This window comes from Macrosteles quadrilineatus, unplaced genomic scaffold, assembly GCF_028750875.1.
Source record: "Macrosteles quadrilineatus isolate MER2022 unplaced genomic scaffold, UCM_ALF_1.0 Scaffold_9__3_contigs__length_116548681, whole genome shotgun sequence".
In the NCBI taxonomy this organism is placed as follows: domain Eukaryota; kingdom Metazoa; phylum Arthropoda; class Insecta; order Hemiptera; family Cicadellidae; genus Macrosteles; species Macrosteles quadrilineatus.
This window is the reverse complement of record NW_026542602.1, coordinates 105347512-105365056: the sequence shown is the minus strand read 5'-3', so window position 1 is coordinate 105365056 and position 17545 is coordinate 105347512. Positions and strand designations below refer to the sequence as shown.

The 17545-nt window shown below is 33.9% G+C and overlaps 1 protein-coding gene across 1 annotated transcript in view; it reads left to right on the top strand.

Annotated features, from left to right (window-relative positions):
* The first annotated feature begins 3741 nt into the window (after nucleotides 1–3741).
* Nucleotides 3742–17545, top strand: part of LOC129003011 (uncharacterized) — a 70469-nt gene continuing 56665 nt past the window's right edge. The window contains exon 1 of the mRNA XM_054431198.1: nucleotides 3742–4098. The gene's annotated coding sequence lies outside the window, so the exon portion shown is untranslated. The remainder of the gene's footprint in view (nucleotides 4099–17545) is intronic.

Below are 17545 nucleotides of genomic sequence, written 5' to 3'. Positions count from 1 at the left end.
TATATGAAGGTTTCAACTGAATACTAAAAGATCCCCGTGCGTGGAACGGGTACACAGCTAGTTACTTATTTCCCTAATTACTGTTCTAAACAAAAATTATCTCGAAAAGGTATAACTTATTACACTTGATTCATTTTGCCTCTGTAACAAGTTTTAGTCCCTATTGAACTATGCAATTTGCACACCAGTCTCCTCTTTTGATTAAACTAGTTGTTTCCAGTTAATAATATTAACTACATTTCAATAATTTAAATACAATTTTATCTCGTCACTACATAATAACGTAATATAATGACGTAATATACGTTGACTATATAACGTAATATAATGTAGTGTTATATAGTCAATGTCAATACTCAATAGGCTACTGTTTTAATAAAGGTTTTAACAGAGTACACAATACTGCCTGACAGAACAGTTAACATTTACATCTTACTTTTGACATGTTAAAGGTGAAACGCTTTCCATACGATTTTTTTTTTCGCTAACACTAATAACGACTTTAACCAGAAGACCTTGGTTTCGTTGTTTTTTCACCATTATGTTTAGTTAATCAAAAGCGTGGTACCCCCATGCTGAAAGCAGGGCTATGGCAGATAAGACAAACTTTTCAAGTGTATGTCCTTGAATTTTTGTGATGGTCATGGCAAAAGCAATTTGGCATTGAAACTGCAGATGTTTGAATTTTTAGGAGAAAATTTCCCTCTGACGATTCTAAACTTAATTGGAATAATAATACTGTACTCGTTTTCCAGCTGAACTTGCAGTAATCATTTTCATATCTAAGACTTCATTATTCTGGTTCCATTTAACCTGTCCTTTTTATGGATTTAAATTTCTTAGTAAAATTACAATTCCACCTTTTTATAAACATAACTTGTGAGACATAACCATTTGGTGCTAAAAGTGTGGAGAAATTCATCAGGGACATGTAACCGGTCTTCCTCGTCTTGAATCAAAGTGTCTACTGAGTAGTAAATTCTACTTGTCATTATTTAGTTGCTTAGCTATTTTATTATTAATTTGGTCACCATGTTCATTCTTTGGTTAAATTATTGCATGATTTTTGTCTTTTTTTAAGCATTTTCAGAGAATCCTTCACTAAAGATTTCGTCAATGATATTTTTATTCCTAATATATTGTGGTGGAAGACTTATCAATGTCTCACAAAGACCATAAAGGTAGCTCTCTTGGCCATTCCTTATTCGTAAAAGATATTCATCAAATATTGATTCCCCTGGATTTGCTCTCACGTTTTTAGCAAGTGAAATATTTTTAAACATTGACCATAAAAGTGATATAATTATTGAATTTTCTACCATTTCAATTTAAATCTGTTTTGTACTGTACGTACGCTAAGATCTGTTTTGTGACATCATCTGTCCGTGCAATATTAAAAAAAACTTCAAAAACCAGAATAGGTAACTTTTCACAATTTATTATCATACCATCTCTGTCGTTAATACGTCGCCGAATCGCAAACACGGGAATGTTTCTTCTTGGTAGAATTTTATGATAATCAAAATTAAAATTTGGAAAACACAACACATAAAAATATCTATGAAAACGTTAAACACACCATTATCTGAAAATAAAATACAATCACATAATGTAATAGACTGGTTTTTACTTTCTATGAATGGAACTGCATAAATCAACTATCCCATCTCATAAGTTATCATTGTATTTGAAAGTAAACTGATAGGTAAACAGAAAAAGTAAATATTAAAATGACAGAAGGGAAACAGGCTATTTTTATGAAGACAGATGCTTACTTTTAAGAAATGAATCATATGTTAGGTAATCTTAACAAATTTTGACTTGTATATTTAAAATACATGAAAACTGTTAAGTCCAATGGAGCAAAGCACATTGAACTGAGCGTGACAAAAGTTATTCCATGACTTCTACAGAGAATCTATATATTAATTTGAAACTGTTTTTCTTTGTCACAGCTATTTTGAGAGAACGGCTGGGCGTAGAAACTCGGTAGAGGTGTCTAAAGAAAGGTCTTGGTCTGTAGATGAGCCATCAAAAGAGAAACATGTTGAATCCCCTTGGGGCTCTGCCCCAGTGGCCTTTGAATTCCCATCCCATGTTATTCTTATGGAGGAAAACAGGGTTTTTGTCACAGCTAATTTTAGAGAACGGCTGGGCGTAAAAACTTGGTAGGGGTCTCCAAAGAAAGGTCTTGGTCTGTAGATGAGCCATCAAAAGAGGAACGAGGTAAATTCCCTTGGGGCTCTGCCCCAGAAGCCTTTAAAGTTGCCTCTTCAGATTTGTTTACATTACGACCATATGCATAACTCTACTCTACTTTTTAATGAAACAGCTGTTTATATTTAAATTGTGATATTTATTGAATTGGTCAAAATGAAGTACAGTATTTAAAACGGGTTTTTCTGATTTTAAAATGGATTTTCTTCTGCATCGTGTCATGTTTTGCAATATAATGTTCTATTACCAAATCAGTGGAAAATCCTATTATCACAGTAGGCCTAACTCTTAAAATGATTTCTCTTGGAGTTAACTTATATCTATTGTATGGGTTGGTTTCCAAATTTTTTACCACTTCTTGGAGATTGTACATAGGTGATATTCGTTGGCATATTGCATCTGTAGACGAAACTTGGGTTGGTGTAATTATTAGAATGGAAAAGGACGAGAAATCTTGGACAATTTGATATAGGCTAAAAATAAAACTGAATTAACACTGTTCTACATTTCTTGAGCTATCATTTAAATAACCGATTTGCAAACAATGGAAACATAGAAAAAGTCATAGAACACAACCAATTAGAAGAAATAGAAACATTGTTTTTTTCCATTTATAATCGTTATCATAGACAACCTAATGTGGCTATGAGAGGGAAAAATTTGTAGAAAACACTAAAAAACAAGATCAGCTTTTTGAAAAAAGGTAAGATATTTACAAAAGATTTTGATTATATCTAACTGTTGTGTAGATTGTGAGTATTTCCATAATCTTTGAGTCACCTGTAATGCTTCGCAATTGCTCGAATTCGAGCAACAGGTACACTAGTTCCCTTTAATTTGACATATTAATCATCAAAATCGGTTCATAAATAAAAGAGTTATTTGCCGTGCACAAGAAAATCCTTACGGAATTGGAATAATATAATATATATATAATGGAACTAAATGTTTACAAAATAATATTAGGCCGGTTAAATTATATTCTTGTTTACTTAAACCAAAATTTTAAACCATCTTTAAGTAGTTTAATTGATAAAATACTATTCATAGTAACAAAGCAATAACCAGTCCAAATTAAAAGAGAGAAAAATATACAAAATTCTCCCTTTTCCTATCAAAATGGCATTTACACCTTTCACCTTTCAAATCAAAATGTATACAAATATTTTGATTCAATTTTATGTAAGTGGCATTAGTTAATAATAGATTAAAATTAAACAATAATATAATATACAAATTTAATTTTATAAATTGTAATCTTACAACTTAAAATAGCTTGTATTTTTAATTTTGTCAACCCTCAATTATGGGTAAAATGTATTAAAAAATCACAAACCCCAGAGAAGTAACAATTAGCACCCATTATGCCTCAGCACACCAAAACATGACCTACTTTACCTCTAGTCTTTGTGAAAATTAATTGGGCCAATGTTTCTTCAACTGCTAGTGGCAGAGAAAATGTTTGCGAGACGAGTAGTAGTGCGGGGGTTGAGGAGGAATCAATACGGCGATGGTGACCAATTGCATACGTTCCCGCGCACAGGCGCAAACACCATAACTTCTCACACTCTTTGAGACGCAAACAAAACTCGGAAGCGGATTGAGCTCTGGCGGAAAATTTGCGAACTAAGATTGTCATCAACAACAGAGTCGGATGTTTTGATCCGGCCCCGGCACTGGGCAGTAGCCGAGCTGAGGGTTGTGAGGTGACGTATATCCTCGGTTGTCTCGGAATCTAATCCTAATCTAATGAATCACTTGATCGAACGTATTGTTTGTGTTTCGTCGGTCTCAGGGCACCTAATTGTGTCAGTGTTGTGATTTGTTCAAATTGATCATCGATTAACGAATAAGATGAATTACTGGATTCCAATTATCTAGGTAAGTGTGTGATCCCTTGGAATAATCGAATGCACATGAATTGGTTTATTTTAAGGGTAAGGCCGTAGATTATGTTAACTCACCAGAAACTAACTCAGAACAAACGAAATATTGGGACGAAAAACGTATAAAAATATACGTACAATATACAGGTTTATAATGTGGTTTTGATATTTTTACCAATGAAGAAAATAGTCTAGAAATTATTATTATGAATAAATTTTGGTTAATGTCTCGTCTCATAAAAACACCTATGAGGTTGATGTCCTGATATCAAGGATAGTTGTTGATTCGTCATTTGACACAGCATCTTGTCAGTTTGCCAACCAACTTTATCTGTGAGACTGATGAGGTTGATGACCTAATATAAAGGATAGTTGTTGTTGATTCGTCACATGACAAAGTATCTTGTCAGTTTGCCAACCAACGTTATCTGTGAGATTATGATGAGGTTGATGACCTGATATCCAGGTATAGTTGTTGGTTCGTCACATGACACAGCATCTTGTCAGTTTGCCAACCAACGTTATCTGTGAGACTGATGAGGTTGATGACCTGATATCAGGGATAGTTGTTGATTCGTCACTTGACACAGCATCTTGTCAGTTTGCCAACCAACGTTTTCTGTGAGACTGATGAGGTTGATGTCCTGATATCCAGGGATAGTTGTTGATTCGTCACATGACACAGCATCTTGTCAGTTTGCCAACCAACGTTATCTGTGAGACTGATGAGGTTGATGACCTGATATCAAGGATAGTTATTGATTCGTCACATGACACAGCATCTTGTCAGTTTGCCAACCAACGTTTTCTGTGAGACTGATGAGGTTGATGACCTAATATCAAGGATAGTTGTTGATTCGTCACATGACACAGCATCTTGTCAGTTTGCCAACCAACGTTATCTGTGAGACTGATGAGGTTGATGACCTGATATCAAGGATAGTTGTTGATTCGTCACATGACACAGCATCTTGTCAGTTTGCCAACCAACGTTATCTGTGAGACTGATGAGGTTGATGACCTGATATCAAGGATAGTTATTGATTCGTCACATGACACAGCATCTTGTCAGTTTGCCAACCAACGTTTTCTGTGAGACTGATGAGGTTGATGTCCTGATATCCAGGGATAGTTGTTGATTCGTCACATGACACAACATCTTGTCAGTTTGCCAACCAACGTTATCTGTGAGACTGATGAGGTTGATGACCTAATATCAAGGATAGTTGTTGATTCGTCACATGACACAGCATCTTGTCAGTTTGCCAACCAACGTTATCTGTGAGACTGATGAGGTTGATGACCTGATATCAAGGATAGTTGTTGATTCGTCACATGACACAGCATCTTGTCAGTTTGCCAACCAACGTTTTCTGTGAGACTGATGAGGTTGATGACCTGATATCAAGGATAGTTGTTGATTCGTCACATGACACAGCATCTTTTCAGTTTGCCAACCAACGTTTTCTGTGAGACTGATGAGGTTGATTACCTGATATCAGGGATAGTTGTTGATTCGTCACATGACACAGCAACTTGTCAGTTTGCCAACCAACTTTGTGTGTGAGACTGATGAGGTTGATGACCTGATATCCAGGTATAGTTGTTGATTAGTCTCATGACACAGCATCTTGTCCGTTTGCCAACCAACGTTAGCGTTGAGACTGATGAGGTTGATTACCTAATATCAGGGATAGTTGTTGATTCGCCACAATGACACAGCATGTTGACGGTTTGCCAACCATTTTTGTGTGTGAGACTGATGAGGTTGATGACCTGATATACCTCCCACATTGGTTGTAGTTTCGTTACATGATGCAGCATCATGTCAGCTTGGCAACAAATTAAGTCTTTGGACACAATTAATAGTATTTGTAACTAATTTGATCATGGGTATTGTATAAAATCAATGGTAAGAAGTATGCATTTTGAGTCGATATGTGAACCATTTCAAAACCATGATTAGTAGAGTATACGTGTGAAATAGGTATCGGTACCAATTTATGATTAATTAATACCTTTAGTGCGTATTTGTTTCTTCATTTCCCTTCTTTATTCAAGTCAAGATTTACTTCATAGGCCGTTACATAAAGTTAAATCAAACTTAGGGAAAAAATTATATGCAGACGCATTCAGTACACTACTATAAAATCCACAATAATCCCAAAACACCTTTCTTATTTTACACTTTACTCCACGAGGGTTTAGTGTCAGAAATTTTATAAAAATGAAAATTATAAATACAAATCTCGATTGAGTCTGCCACCACCGCTCCGCGGTTAACCCCAATGTGTATACTCTATGGAATAACTAAACACTCGTCGAGGTTTGTTTGAACTTGTGTATCTCGCGTTTATACTACAAACAAGCGTTTCGAATTACAGGAGTTTAATAATTGATCGATTAAGTAATAAAATTGATTGACTTTTAAGGTTTGATCTACAGTTTCGATATTTGCTGGTTAAAGCATGCAGTCCACACTGCATAAAAATTTTGTTTATGATTCATACATGCAATTCACGGTATGAGAACAAATTCACAGAAGGGAACCACTTGGGAGTTAACTGAACCCCTATATAATAATATAAACTTACAGTACTCAAACGATACGGTAACACATACCTATAAGATACCAGTTAAGGAAAACATAGACTTTCAATAGTACAAGATAAGCCATATCATATATAAAACAAGGTTAGTCTATGACCATATTTTCATCAAATTGTACAATCTAAAACTTGTTTTGACATTTTTTTATGTTTTAACGTTTGAGGGCTTGTGACAACTAATGATTTTTACTCTAACCATAAAGAGATTTTAAACAGTAAAACACAATCATCAACAAGACAGGTTTTCCGCTAAACCGTAAGGACGATAAATCTAATTGTACAGGGTTTGTTTTATCCATGGGATAAACAGGAGGACAACAGTGCAGGTGCAGGACATAACTCTCGCTGTCCCAATAAGCGTCACCCCCTCGGTATCCGCCTCTCCTGTCTCCAGTCGCTAGAGGGATGTTTACCCAGCGAGGGTGGTTATGGTTAACGTAACCGATGTACTTAGCTTGGTAACAAGTCCACAAACACCACCACTTGAACCACTCACTGCTGCTCACTGCTCATTCCTCATTCCTGCACTGTTTTGTTTATCTTTTTAAATAATCAGCGGTGGAAAGTAGAAAGGAGAAGGGTGTAAATGAACAAACATTTATGATTTTATACATGGAAAGTGCTGTAGATATTTTCTTAAAGAAATATAATAGACTACTATGTTTCTATATTTATGGTATTTCGGTTCCTTCGCTGTGGTTGAACAATTTATAAAGCAGGATAATGTTAAAGGTAGGAGAAAAGGGATTTGAATGAATTCATGTATACCATTTTACACGTGGACGGTTATAACAATTTTATGTAAGAAAGAGAAAAGATAAAAGAAAAGATACCTTACTACGATACGATTTATACATTTTATAATCATCTAGATTATCTTCATTTTAGTGTCGCGTTTTTATCATTTCAAAATTTAAAAGCAAAATTTAAAATAAATACACGTATGTATACACTTATTTATACGACTCTGTTTGGGAAGGTCATGATAGTGACGTTATGGTTTTTAAGTCATTATATTTTTCTGTTGATTAATACTGTACAATAGTTTTCGCCGTATGCCTATATTACGCATGACGTACATGCTCCAAGTCATTCTGAAGACGACTTATTGTAAGCTGTATCATCTATTATGTCACATCGACCAAGGTCAAAAATATAATTTTTATACGTTGCACACTCTCTGTGTTGGTCTTTAAACTTTTATTATTTTATTGTTGTTGTTAAAAATAGGACGAAACTGGTCCATGTAGATGGGATGTCTAGTTCAGCATCAGCAAGTCAATGCTACAACTTTGAAATGGGAACGGAATGAGTTCTATCCATAATCAATGAGGTTTTCTTTAAGGTACACATCTACAACCTGTGTTATAAACTGATGCACCACAAAGATGAAGCGTTATCAGCATGTGTCGCTTTTGTTCCGCGGTTGAAGGCTATTTCTTCACATCGCTTTTCTTCCGGGGGTCACCAGTCATGTGGGGTTTAAAACTCGTTAAATTATCATTTTCTCCTTAACAAAAGTATCAATAATTTAACCTTACCTAACCTAACCTATGAAAGAAAGAATTAGGAGGAGAGCGAAAATGAGGATTTGGGGGAGGAGAGTGCAGCCCCCGCGGAACAGGAGAGATGTTCGCGGAACAAAACCCATGTTTCGGCGGGTCTCGAAATCTACCTGCTGACCCCTGGAACAAGTGATGTGAAGAAATCAGCCTTCAACCGCGGAACAAAAGTGATACAGCCCTTCATCACATTCCTATTCTTCAACAACACTGCACTTGTCTCCTATTCCATTGTGTTCGCCACCGCAACACAAACACTACATAGCACGTGTCTCCCCCAGTCTGTCTACTTGCAGAAGAGCTGCCACGTGGCGGGGGTTGTAGGGAACTTCAAAAACACCACGGTTCATTACATACTACCAATCAGATCCATCCCTGAGTGGAGTAGCACAGTCTACAGGGTATAGACAATACCGCTTTGACGAGCACTTGACGCTACACACTGCTAGAGAAAGATGAATTGCATAGACTGCGTGATAGTTGATACAGTTTGTTGAGTCAATTTTGATTGGGAGTAGTGAATATTTAATTTCAAGTAATCCCTGTTAGTAACACCTTTGATTTCGTACACACTGTGAAGAAGACACAAATTTCCATGTTATTGTTGTACCGTAGAAGTTTCAGGGTTGAAAATAGCTTCCCTGAATTTCTGGGTAGACTTCCACGGGCACATACTGTAGATTCTTAGTCTTCGGACGACGCATGTCAAACTATTTGAAACACTATTCATTGAAAATCGCTTCAGCCTCATGTGGAATGAATTTACAAGCTTTCGCACAGTTGAGGAACTCGCAGAAAACGTCGGTAAATGGATAAGTTTAATTGATATCGATTCTGTCGTCACCCGAGGATTTCAAACTTTTTAATTAACTTGGTTCAAGGTTCAATTGGACCATAGAACAAATTTTAGGCTAACTTTGTTTATGTTTTTTTCTTTCTTTTATGCTAACCTTTCAACTAATATATGTAACTGAGAGGACAAATTTTTGTTACATCTTGGCGTACAACTGTGTTCATAGGTTCGTTTTTACAACAAAAAAGAATGCAGCTGAATGAGCTTTTTACATAGTGTGATAACATTAAGAGTTATATCCCTTCAGATTGTATACTATGCCAGTAACTTAAACTAAATATGCTGTGGTTTATAGTACGGTGCCCTTTAAATTTCGCACGATTAAAATTTGCTGTATAAGAAAATATCAGGGGGTACTTTACATCTTCACACTTTGTGGCTTGACAAGCATTATTTGTTATATTTTCTTCTCCTAAGTAGGCCTACCTTTAAACCAAACTAAAAACTTAACAAGGGAAAGGAATGTCTACTTCAATGTAGTTTATAGTAAAAGGTTTAACACTTTACTAAAGTGAAACACCCTTCAAGATTTTTCCTCCTCTCGCTTATTTAAACCCACCCTTTTACCCTGAGGCCTTAGGGGTTCCTCCGTAGTATAATTTACTCCCCCTCACCACCTTGAAGGGTTCTAGAGATTTATGGGGCTCTCTTAGTTCTTATCATTTTGCATACATAATTTCGTTTGTAATAATTTATTTTCTTTCAACTTAGTCCGTTTAGTGAGTCCAGTTTACAAAGAAACTTATGTGGGTTTGTTTTTGATGTTGTGAGTACTGAATTAAATATTCATGAAAATACGTGAAAATTCGTGAAATTCATGATACAACAGATAACACAGTATGGAATAATGTTGAAATGATGTACGGAGCAAGTTATTATAGTGAGATCAATCTTTAGCTACCGAGGACATTGAGTTTTTATATCGCTGATACTCGTCTCGCCCTAATCTATAGCCAAAGGCCCGAAACCTGTTTTTACGTCAATTTCATGTCCGGCGAGCCTAGAGGGCATTGATAGCGATTACATTTTACCCTTGTTTGAAGATACTGTATACCTATAAGAAATTCTTTTGCTCTTCAGTTATCATCAAAGATCATAAAAATAGAACACCAATCGTAAAAATTTAGTTATAATAATAACAGCTTTAAATTAGGTTGTTTTATTAGGCTAACTTAGTTGAATGTAACGCAAATGAAAAATAAAAATTATATATGTATAGCAAAATATCAAAAGTTTATTTATTTTCTATATATTTTCTATATACGTCATGAATCGCTTACATTTTTACTTTGTACTTTGTGGCAAAACATAGATTTCAGCAAATGTTTACTTTCCAAGTCTAATCTCACTGCAGTAAGGCAGGACAACTAATCTTAAAGAAAAATCCCTATTACTCTCTACTTAGTGTGCCAAGTCTGTTTACATTGTTTTAGGGCGATTTGAATAAAAGTTTGCCCTTTGTTTTAAATTGATCTTAGTTTTCCTTTCCCCATTGTTACACAAAATATCACAGGTTAAGTGTAAGAGAGGGCTATATGGGCCTAACTTTGTCTGTATAAATCAAGAATTTTCATTTCATTTTCTAAATATAAACGGTAATATCGAAATTGGTAAATAGAAATACTAATTATTCAATCCTAAGTATGTTTTGCAATTTGACTGATTTTTAATTGCCGATTCTCAACTTATACATTTACTGAATCTGGATTCCCAACTTATTGATTCGTAAAATAACTAATGAAGTACCTTTTGACTCACAACTTAGGCGCTAATACAAAACTGATTAATTTACAAACTATTGCATTTTAACGTTATTGGTTACACATTCTATATTCACATCTTAATGGCAGCTTAGCCTATTATTGTTTCCAGCTTATTTTACGACTGTGTGGTAGATAAATATACTGTAGCTGATGTTTTGTGATAAAACATATGTCAGAGAGGACAATCCAGTTCAACAAATGAGACAAAAGTCGTACTTTTTGCAGGGAACGAGACGGAAAATTAGAGTCTGTTTACCAGCAATCCATCACTGTCTGGGTACGTGTGTTACCTCTTGTGCCAATAAAATACAAAAGTTCTAACGAATCCAGGGCAATTGTACAATTATTTACAAGAAACTACAGTATGAGTTAGGTAATATTTAAAAATATATAGCAGTATATGATCATAATCCTTTAAGTTGTGTAGGATTGAAAATAAGTTTAGTACAAAACGTTGAAGGGTTAAAATCAAAGTGTAAATTGCATTTAATATAAATTAATTGCAATGTTTTCAATTTAAATTAAGAATGATACATTAAATATTCCATTCAAGGAAGCACCGTAAAATACACAACTTACGATGTAAACTGTAAAGCATTTGCCTATTTTAACATTTCCTTTGTACGAGTAATTTGCAATGCTATGTAAAGCGTATTTGTAATATAACCTTAATTCGTAACCTTTAAAGCGTAATTGTTACAGTAATGGGGGTTGCATTATTTTGTTTCGAATTATAAGGACCACAACACATTAATTTTAATCAAAAACGAGGTTTTTCTAAAATCTTATTTTAAATAATTTTATTGGATTTTTTATGGGAAAATAACACAAGTTACAATAACTGTTGGACCGTATTTTTTAGAGTAATGGGATTTGTACCATTATGTTCAGTCAGAATCTAAAGAACTATAATATACTAAATTTTTATCAAAATCATTATAGCCATTTTTGAGAAAATATGATTTTCCGTTATTTTATGGGGACATCCCCATTTAAAATAAAAATTAAAACATATATATAAACGCCTGGAGATACCATGGATTTAGTACCTACATACCACAATTTCATCAAAATCGGACCACAGGTGTAGTCTGTAGCTTTGTGCACAGACACACACACAGACATCACTTCGAAAACCACTTTTTTGGGTTCAGGGGGACCCTAAATAGATATATCCACTTAAAACTCAAACTCGAAAATTTTTACAAAAACAATACTTTCTCCATATACTATGTAGCCTATAGGGAGAGAAAGTAAAGATATAGCAATACAGTACATTGCTATCACCAAATTGTTAATCCCTTTTTCCAAACCCCTAAGACAATTTGCTAAAAATGTAAAACAGTAAAAGAAACCATCGTAGGCTGCCGTAATATCCCTGCTTCAGTTAGGGGTGTGAAATAGCCAGACATTAGATCAGACACAGTAGTTCGAGGTCTATCATTTATGCAGGTGTTTCGCGCCGGAGTTTCGCGAGGATTTTAGTTAAGTGGATCTCGGGATTCTCTGGAGTCTGGAGGGCGCTGGAGTTTCATAACTCATTCGAGTTCTCGTAAAAAAGAAGAAGATTCTAGCTGTGAATCGTCTTTCATACTCTATTAAACATTCTCGATTTATCATCCTTATGAGAACGCTGAAGATAATGCGAGAGTGTGTTATCAATACACGATTAGGATTAATTTGTTTCTAATTTCTTAACCTACTTTGATCGGAATGTAACAATTTCTAACTGAAAACAAATGCTGTTTATAATCTGAGAATAAATCGCACAAATCCACTACCTAAGATAAAAACGTTTACTCGACATCAGTGCACCCAAGCATCAACATAATACCATAGACAAAAAGAATTAAATATTTAATTAACTTATATTTATCCATGATGATATACACACACTGAAACAGGCTTCAAATTTTATAGTAGACTGATAATTAAATCTACTTGTAGGCTTTTTAATTTGTAAACATTGCGCAACTGAAGTGGTTAGATTAGAGCGCATCACTTCAGTACTGGAGTCTTGGATTCAAACCCAGACGCTATTCGCCACTGGCTCTGTGTAGTGATGCCTTGATATTCGAAGCATAGCCGGCAAATGATTTCATGGGTCAAAATAAAAAAAAGAAGAAAATGTTTTCCCCAAATCGCGTCGTTAACCAGATATCCAGCACTTTGTTTGTTGACATCTTATGGTATTTTGAAACAAAAAATATTTTTGATCGGTAAAAAAACTCCTACCGTGTTTCATAAAGATATTTATGGGTTTTGAGAAATAAATTTAAACACACGAAAAAATTGAGAATATTTCGCTAACGAGGCATTTTTGGAAAATATGTTATTCTTGATTTTCTTTTTTCCATTAAACCTGTTCCTGATTTTTTGTATTTACTTGCACTGTATAGAAACCCAAAAGGAATAAGAAACCCATTATAGGAGGATAACTATCTGTGTGGAGCCTTTCTTCAATAAACGTAGCTTGATAATTTAAAAAAGGTTATAGGGCCTATTGGATCAGTGGAATATTTAGAGTTCTCAAAAACGACTTTAATATTAGAGTATACGTTTTCAATTAAATTTTCCCGAATCAGGTTAGTAAGAAAGAAAATTTGCTCGTAGTTTCCTTAAATACTATCCCGCTTTGATTTTCAACTAACGGCACCTATTCTTATTTCAAACATAAATCATTGACTGTGTGATTCCATAGGTAGGGGAACAGTCAAAGGCTGTTCTTTCATGAATATTAATATAAACTTCAGAAAGTAATTTAAACTTGAACAAATATTAACGAGAACTAAACATTTTCTGAGACTGTAATAAGCCCGCTGATACCACAAATGAACTCTCGTGAGAATATAACGTACTGGCTGTAAACAATAAACATAACGCGAAAGTTAGCAGAGTTGAGCAATTTTGGTTTTATCTCCAGCTTTTCATATTGTAATTCCGAATATTAAATAGCATCGAGCTGTACACTTCATAATGCAAATAACGACAAACGATAACAATAATTAATGAAAAGTAATTAATTACAATAAGATTTTATCGTTAACATCCCTTTTTCACCTGTCATACTCAACTCATTTTTACGATTGAGGTATAATTTTAAAGCTTATAATTGAGTGCAGGGATGAATAATAGTTAAAAAGATTTCTTTTAGGACATCGCCCCTCTATATTTTGATTTATTTCTAGAGTGTGCTTTTAAATGTTCAAGTGCTGCTTACCAACTTGATTTATAGTTGTTTCAAATGTAAATCGTAATTTAACAGCTTCTTAATTTCCCAGATTACCTTCAGTTCAATTTTTAAACACATTTTAAAGTGTAAACCAGAGACGAGATAGTTTATGGAAATTAAGATTTTAAATGGGCTACTTTTATTAATAGGTTGATTAATGTAGGTAAATCATTGTTTAAATTATGTCCACAGTCGACATATATATTACCTACATTGACAGTTTTATTAATCTACAATTGCCTTATAGAAATATTAATATAATTTTTATGTTCGAATGATACTGATTTTCCTAAAAAGTTAATTTTCTTGAGCTGCGAAGCAATCCTTAAAAAGTAAAAGGGTATTGAGTTTGTATTTTGATAATTATAGATATTTCCCAGGAAGGTGTTTTAAGTTCCCTGAATGATGAAATTATTATATGTTCAATAGAATATATGTCAACCGGGGCTAATATGAACAAAAAAAGTAAACTTTTGACATTAACTCAAAAATGGTAAATGACAGAAGAAAAGAAAAAATAGTAGTGTATACAGCTCTTTTAGCTGAATCTATTTATTTACTAACAAAAACCATAAATGTAACCATTATAAAAAAAAAATTAAAAACCACTGTTCACATTAGCCCCGCTAAAAGGGGCTAATGTGAACAGCCCATGGGGCTAATGTGAACACTCTTAATAACTCTGTTATTTACAACACTAGGCATATGTAGGGGCTGTTGTGAATAAGCCTAGGGTCTAGTCTACCAGTTGCAATAAGTCTCAATATTTTATCTCAAATAGTTTTTGAGATACTGTATGAAGGTATCTTTGGAGAGCCGCGGGTCGCCCTACGGTAACCCTTTTTTTTAAAACCATTTATAAATATTATACAAGGCTAATAATAAGATATAAACAAGAAAAAAATTATCTGTCAACATACCTGCTGTACCTATTTATTAAAAATTTCTTCCACATACAAATTGTTTAAAGCACTTAAAAAAACAATAATTTAAGACAATGCAAATTGTTCGTTTAGGCAAATGACAGTTTATTGCACTTTTAGGTCTATTAGGTAAATATAAAAATGTGGGCTAGGCCTATTCAACACCTTAACTGTTGTCTTTGTAAAATTAAAACTGTTTTATCACTGTAAGGCCTTCAAAGAAGTTTATTGATGAACTTACGCCTCAAAAACTTCGACAATTTTGTCGAAGACATACTTATGTCTATCACTGGTTCCACATACATTAGGGGCTGGAAGTTTCCCCAAAATGTCAGTGGTAGAAACAATAAATATATCATCTTCTTTTTTCAGGAATGATTTTTTTTCCTCATCACAGGATTTAAATCCCATCACTTCGATCTCCCCGTCAGCCTGAGCTTGTATATATAGTACAATATATACTGTATATATTGTTGTTCATAATAGCCCCCATTCACTGTTCACATTAGCCCCCCAACTTTGAAAGCTTATAACTTTGGCTGTTATTAATATATTTTAACTTTGGGAAAAGAAAAATAATCCCCAATTCTTATTTAACAAAATTCAGGCTTAAGGTTATTCCTACAACCAATGTAAAAATTGTTAAACAAAAGTTTTCACTTTGCGCGGAAAAGTTTTTTGGGCGGAAAAAAGTGTTTTAACAAAGTATTTTTTTAAAGTACCTAAAAGTCAAATTTGAAGTTTTCTCATTATGGACACAAAAAATACAATAAATTTCCTTTCTAATTATATTATTTTCATGATTAAAAATACCAGATAAATGACTTTTTAAGACATTGTTCATATTAGCCCCAATATTTTGGTGTGTTCATATTAGCCCCGGTTGACCCTGTATGTTCATATAGTGCTACAGCTTTTGTTTTGGAATATCTTGAACATTCCTTCACGTAAAACCCCCAACGCGATTCAGGGAGCGAAGCACTTAATAAATTATTCAACATTAAAATTCACCATCAAACCCCGCGTTTCGCGACGAGTGGAAGTTTTAAGTCCCCTTGTAATTAAACATCGTTCATCTATTTTATTGCTGGCTCAATTTAGACGTTTTATTAATTTGTAGCGTGTGTTATGTAAAAGTAATTGGTATTGCGGTAACTCGATGCAGTTATTGAAAACCGTTGGTTTTAATAATGCAATTAGACGCAATTGGAAAAATATGGTTCTTTAAAGCTATTGTAAAATCGTTGTGTAAAATGGTTATACAACCTTAATGTTGATTGTAGAATTTGGATCATGTTATCAAGTTCCATAAAATATCTGTTGTTTAATTGATCAATGAACGGCAAAAAACAGTGAGCTAATTAAAAGAGGATTAAGTAGATAATTTTATAAAAATTTGTAAAAATAAATAGTGTTGTATTTATGAAGACCAATCAGTATTTACTTTCAATACCTCAAGATATTGGGCCAACCAGTATGTAAAAAATAACAAACGAAAAGGGCTAATTTCATTTAACAGTACAGTGTATCTGAGGTGTAGTATTTTGAGGTGGAATTTCAGCTTAATTGTTCCAATAGCTTTTGTGTAGCGAAAAAACGATACTTGTATGATGGTAATAATAGACAAGCTGCTATACCCGTGCTTTGCAACGGGAAGACAATGTGACCCAGAGAGCTATTAAAGTGGTGCTGATGTGTGTTTTAAAATACAACTCTATGATTTAGTATGAAAATATAAACTGATTTAAAAGTGTAAACCTACTTACTTTCAAACCCCTACTTTTAGTGTTAATGTATCCAAAAGAATATAACAACATACCTTAGTGTAGCAATAGCATCAATTGCTTCATATTGATGCTTCATGAATGACATTTTACCATAATTCTTCGATTTTAGTCAAGCCTCTTTATACTTAGCTTACTATATGAATTACAAAATGAAACTTTGAGCAATACTTAACAACTCGTATACAACCTTTCGTTAAAACCAAACATAACCCTCCTCAATCTACATGAAGCGCCACAAACATCTTTTTCGAGTAAATAAACAAACACCAGTTCATTGTACGGACCAGCTGTTTCATCAACTAAATCCTATCCTATACTCTAATACGAGCAAAGTTTGCTTGTATGTATGTATGCTTGCACCAAGATCTCGAAAACGGCTCCGACGATTTTCTTCAAATGTTGTATATAGTTTATTTCTGGCCTAAAAATGAGTTTACTGCAATTGGAACTGCCAACAAAATTCTAATTACGTAGAAAAATTAAACTGAAAATCACATTTTTTTAACATTAGTCTTATATGAGTTGCTAGGTAACCATGTTGGCTGAATTAAATAACAAGGAAAAAGTAAACAAAAGACTTGTAATTTGTCTATCCACAGTATACTAGCAAAACAAAATACAGTACAAAAGGAAAAAAACATCAGTTACTATTGAGCAAAGATTATACTGAAGATTACTCGATTCTATAGTCAAGGGCAGCAGTGTGAGCGTGG